Genomic DNA, 6,000 nt, shown 5'->3' on the forward strand with positions numbered 1-6,000 from the left:
CTGATCTGGGAGGCTCTCGAGTCTCTGGGGTGTTTGGCCCTATCTCTGTGCTCTGCTGTCCTTGTTGCATCCCTTGTTGCTGCTGGGAAAGGCAATCCCGTGCCCTTTGGCTGTGCTTTGCAGTGGTGGTCACGGTGGTCACATCTTACCGTGCTTGGAGTACATCTGCTATTGACCACAGAGGGTTTGGAATTCTTGGAGCTGAGCTGAGCTGACGGAAAAAGAGACCCACGTCCGAATTGTTGTACCTGAGGAGGGCTGGATCCAGCCCGTGCCAGTCCAGTCCGGCTGGTTACCCTGACACAGCCACCCCATTGCCACCATGCATGGGAATGTCCACCCTGGCTTCTGTCTGCTGTGTCCCTCTTAAAATCCATAGAAGAGGCCATCAGAAGCACTCAGTCAGCAGGAAACGCTGAACACAAGGACCACAGTGGGATTTAGGGTGCCTGAATCTGCGTTATTCTTGGTGCTTCAGTGTCCCAGCTAACAGCCATGGCTTTCCCCGCTGTTGTGAACGAGAGCACAGGAGAGACCAGGAGGTGTTTTGTACCAGGGGCCCAAGATAACGGTCCAAAAGCTGGCCTGCTTTCCCTGCAGCACAGCTGTGGAAGATGGTGGGCTGGGAGAAGTTAATGGGACATAATTTGACTCCACATGTTTTCTTGAGGTATTCTGTCTAAGTAGGCTCAGCAGCTTTGCCTATCCCCATCTCAGTTTCCTGACCAAAGATGAGGTGTGAGGAACTGAACCGCATTCCCTGGGAAGAGCTGATAGAGCCTCCCCCACTTCTCCCTCTCCTCTGGTGCTTCAAACCAAAACAGCTGCAAACTTCTTGTGGCTGGAGATGTGCTGAGTGGCCTGGCAGGAGTTCAGGGAGAGGTAAAGGAATCCCACCCACCAGTAGCAAGGGCTCTGCGCCACCACCAACCCTTGCGTGCCCTAAATCCTGGTTTCCTGGTAATTGCTATCTCCGTAAATACCAGTCAGCCGGCAGGAGAAGGGACTCGCATCACTGGACTGTGTTGTATCGTGTGAAATATGAGGTGACACACAATACACTGGCATTAGGCAAAGGAGTTGTCTGCTGATGTGGTGACACGCTTGAGGCAAAACTGGAAAATCTGATCCCTTCCTGCCCGTGGTCTCCCAGGCACTGTGGTGAGGCATGCTTGACTCGCTTTGCTTGGGGATGTCGAGGGAAAATGAAACATGTGGGCCAGCACCATCTGCAGTTCACGAACTCAGACATGTCAGGTTGGCAAGTGCCCGCAAGGCTGTTTGGTTTTCTGAGCTTAGGTCCTACCACAGCTTGGATTTTCCAGGCTGAGCGCAGCTTGGCCAGGTTGGTCCCTGGTGAAGCTCAAGGGAGGTGAAGAATGCTGAGCTGCTTTTGGCAGCGTTGTATCATAGTTAGTCTGGCTCCAGATCCAGCCCAGAATGGCTCCCTGCTGCACTGATTGCCAGTTACCCCGTCCTCCTCCCTGCAGGACCAGGATTCATTCCTACCGAATCAAAGAATGACAGACTGTGTTTGTGTTTGATTCTCCTGAACATGCAGTCCAAGCACAACAGAGACACAAGAACCTGTTTCTGCGCTCCCTGCATTTGCTTCCTCACCTTTCTCTCCCTCAATTCTGTTTCCAGATTATTTTTCTCTCTCTCTTTTTTTTTTTTTTTTTTTTTTTTTTTTTTTTTTTTGAGCAAGATGGCAGCTGTGTGACAGAGATCAAAGCCCTGGCTGAGGAGAATTCACCCTCTCCTGCAGCTCCATCATTAGTTTCTTTCTGGTTTCATGGTCCCAGTGCCAGGATGATGCTGTCTACAGAGCGACTGTGAAGCTTTATCCCTGTGGTCAATGGTAATAGTTGTGGCCCCAGAACAGCACAGCTAAACGCGCATGTGGTCCGACGGCAGAGCAAGCACATGGGGGTGGCAGCAGACACAAACTGCTGGTGGGGGAGAGGAGGAATATCCCTCCTGCTGGGGACTGCGTTACACACTGCACCTCGGTGCGATGCCTCCTGTAGCTCAAAGCCATCCTGCAGATATCTGCCTCCCTCCAAGTGTCACTCCTGACAGTGTCTCTGTTATTCCTAAATTAACCAAGAGCTAGGCAATTATCCTTGGGTTCCCGTGTGGATTTTGTAAAACCGATTTCAAAAGCAGCCCAACAAAGCCACACAAGGAATACTAATTTCTGTCAGTTCTAGCGCAGCAATTGCACAGGGAAATGAGGATCTCCAACATGTCTGTGATGCTCCCTCGGGTGGATGTGTACACACACACTCATCCAGAAGGGTTTCTGGTTGTTTATGTAACACGAGTGTCTTGAAATGGATCTGTTTGCTCTGAAGAGCAAAGGATTAATGAATAATGCGCAATTAAAGCCTGCACAGGAGGTAGCAAGTAAGAACAGCTCCAGCTCTGCTCCCTTTCCAGGGCTTATTTCATGTGCACGTCAAGGAGTGCTTGTTTAAACTAATACCTCTCTTTCTGTTCCTCGGGACGGATTTTTCAACAGGGCTTTAGAAAGGCAACTGCAGCATCACGCTCCTCACAGCACACGTGCCAGCGGCTCGCGAGGAGCCCGACAGCCACGCGCCTGGCAGGCAGCAGCGCTGGTGGCCGAAGGCTGGGGGCTGACGCCTGCAGCCAGCTCCTCTCGGAGGAGAAGGTTTGTCTCGTGGCGGGGTGTTTGCCCGGGCCTCTGGAGACGCAAATCCAAGGGCGATCGGTGCCGACACACATTTCCTGCGTGACCCCCAGCAAGCTGTGCGGGACTCTGGCAGACAAACTGTGCCAAACCTTCCCAGGGCGGCGGAGGTCTGAGCCTCTGTTTTCACAGTGGCAGGGGAGAGAGGCACCAGTGTCTGCCAGGTCCTCGGCCCAGCAGCTCCCAGCCTGCTGTATTACCTTACGCTGGTGATTTAATTTATGGCTGTGAATTGGGAACTGGCAGTGGCTGCGAGCTGTGATTTCTGTGATAGCTGCTGGGCTGTGACAGCAGCTTGCAGGGGAGCAGCAGTGACCGGCTGTGGTGCCACCACCTCGGACAGCCGTGGCTGAGCCTCACGGATCCTTTGCCACACAGCAGGGCCCCTCTGCTGCTCTACACCCAGGCCCCTGGCACGAAAGGCTGCCTTCCTGCAGAATTTGGTTCTGGGCTCCTTCAAACATGGTTCCTGGGTTCGGGAGTTCAGGCTCATGCCGGTGCTATGGTGTGAGGGAGGGAAAAAGCTGGGACAATCGCATGGAATTAAAATAAACTCTGTGCTGCTGTTGACTGCAGAGAGGAGCAGACCCCAGGGAGCTGAGAGACAGGTTTTCCATCTCGATTCATTGCCCAGATGGTGAAATCCATGGACATGAACTTTGTTTCTGTTTTACAGGTGGGAAAACCCTGGCACAGGGAGGCTGAGTGATGGTGAGCAATGGAGGGGCAAACCTTTGGCTGAGTCACTGATACAAACAGGGTCCCAAGCCTGAGCCCTCACCAGCAGATCAGGACCTCCGTATCACTAGAAGGATGTGCTGCAGTATTCAGTGCACAGACTGTTCTCCCTCAAAGGAGCAGAAGTGTGCACATCATTAAAAGGAAATATTTTATGCTGATCATTCCCACATGCCTGCTCTGTATCTATCAGGGTTCTTAAGCAGCACCCATTCTGCACATAATGTCATGTACTTACATCTCACAAAGAAGATCAGACCTCCTCAGGCTAAGGAATCGTGTTCTGGGCCCCTGATAAAACCATTTTGTGGAGATGAATAACTTGTGTGGTTTCATGCTTCCTTTCCCTGAAATGCCATTAGATGAACATCAAGTGCTTTTGTATTTATTTGAGGGAATTTCCTTTTAGACTCTGCAGGCAGAGAAAAAAATGGAGCTGGGAAGGGAGCTGGGACTGAATTATGCTGCTAACTGGCGGCGCCTCAGTGAGAGCTGAAGAGCACGGCTTGCTACCTCATTTATATCCATTGGAGATGCCGTGAGCTGCAGACTGGGATAAGTTACCTTGTCTGAAGGACTGAAACACCACATCAAAGCACCACGTGGATCAAAGGTGAAAGCAACAGGCATTCCTGGCTGGCTCATCTTTCAGACCCTTCTCTCTCTTTAGTTTCCACTTTGAATCTGATAACGCAGCCTGAACGCAGCCTTTCATACACCTTCATTCCTCAAGGCACAGGTGGTATGGAGCATGTATTTCCTTGTCAGCAGGCTTCATGGGGCATAGGATTTCCAGGGCTTAGCTCTCAGCATCACGGATGGAAAAGATCTATCATTTTGAACAAGGCAGAGCGAGACTGATGGAGTCAGTGCGGCAGAGCAGAGGCTCTCCTGCCGCGGGCACGGAATGGGGTACAAATCCGCAAAGAGCAGCTCAACAGCTAAGTACCAGGCAGCACTCAGGGTCCTCCCTTAGAGTCAAACCCACGATTCAAGACTTTATGTGAAGACAAACTAGAGCGTCTGTGAGCCTTGGAGGAGACACACTGAAACACACAGAGTAAAACTGTGAGAGGGCCATGTCTACTGACACACAGGTTTTAATGGCATTTGGAAGCACATTGAAAATTTTTATGCTAAATTAAGTAAACGTAAAAGTAAATGACTTCAGGGTGTGCGCCTTCTGTCACACAGAAGACAGTAGGAGCCAGATGAAGCTGTGTTGCTCAGTGTCTGTGGAAATCTGGATGTTTACTGCAGGTTCCTCCTAACCTACTGCTTTTCAGAGAGGATCAGAGTCATCACAGCATGAAAGAAAGTCCTCATGACCTGAAAAAGTCTTGAATCTGACATTTTCTGTCCTTCAGACAACAAACTTTTGCTGAGTCCGTAGTGGCTGTCCCTGGGTGCAAGTCTCCCTCTGACAGATGTTCTCAGCTGTGCATTTATTGCTGCAGTTTCATGTCAGAATCAATATATGTGCTTAAGGGTGATTTGCAGAGATGTTGTCTTCTGTGTTCAGAGCTCTGGACTAGTATGTAGAGCCTTAGCAAGTCACTTTTGAAGTCTAGACCTTCCCGTATCTGTGGGTTCATGCAATTTGAAATACTACCTTACATTAAAGCTGAACTGGATTCTTTTATGTCAAGGTTGATCTCCAAGGTTTATAAAGCCATTTAGACCGGCAGTGAGATGAACAAGGCAATTGTGTAGCTCTTTCCCCTACTCCAATCTGCAAAAGGAAAACATTGTGACTCATCAGCCAGAGAAGTTGTGGTTTTTTTCAGCAGGAAGCTTTGCAGATTCTCTGCTCCCAGATCTCGTTACACTCTTCCATCCCACCATTCTGGAAAAACTCCCACGGAAAGACAGGCAGATATTTTAATCAAGAAAGGGTCCTTATTTCCATTAGCAACAGCTGTTTCCCTTTTAATTTTCTTCTCCATTCCGCAGTCTGTTTATGAAAGCTGCCATTAATTATGTTTTTCATCGGTCAATGTTCAGAGATGGCTAATGGCCCAGCACACCTAATTAGTCCTTCATGTATGATAATGTTTCAGCAAGTCTATAGTTAGTGTGTAGGGCTGATACCCGCTTCGTAGCAGAGTTGTGAGTGGGGCTGCACAAACTCTCCTGGTGTGTGTCAGATAGTGTTACAGCTTCGTTCCTCTGCTGCTGCCAACATGTGGCTAGCTGGGGGCTGCAGTTACCAGCATGTGATAACAGCTAGCGCCAGAAGTGGCTTCTAATGTCAATCTGAGCATGCTAGCAAAAGGGTGAAGAATTCAAGCTGCCTTTGGAAGCTCTTTGAGGGCAGGGAGTGCAGAGACTGGAATCACAGCTACTTTTATTTTTATTTCAAATGATGCTCTTGATAAGTCTTAGTGACGGCTAAATGCACTGTGCCGGGGTGCTTTTCTTCAGCTGCTTCTGTGCAGAAACCTTCTGGTCATCCTGGCCTAGGTATGCCCAGCTGACCCCTCTGTCTCAAGCCATGAAGGTGGCTACTTGTGGTGCAAAGACTGTTGCGCTCTTCAACATCACTG

The sequence above is a fragment of the Falco rusticolus genome, chromosome 10, assembly GCF_015220075.1.
Source record: "Falco rusticolus isolate bFalRus1 chromosome 10, bFalRus1.pri, whole genome shotgun sequence".
Classification (NCBI taxonomy): domain Eukaryota; kingdom Metazoa; phylum Chordata; class Aves; order Falconiformes; family Falconidae; genus Falco; species Falco rusticolus.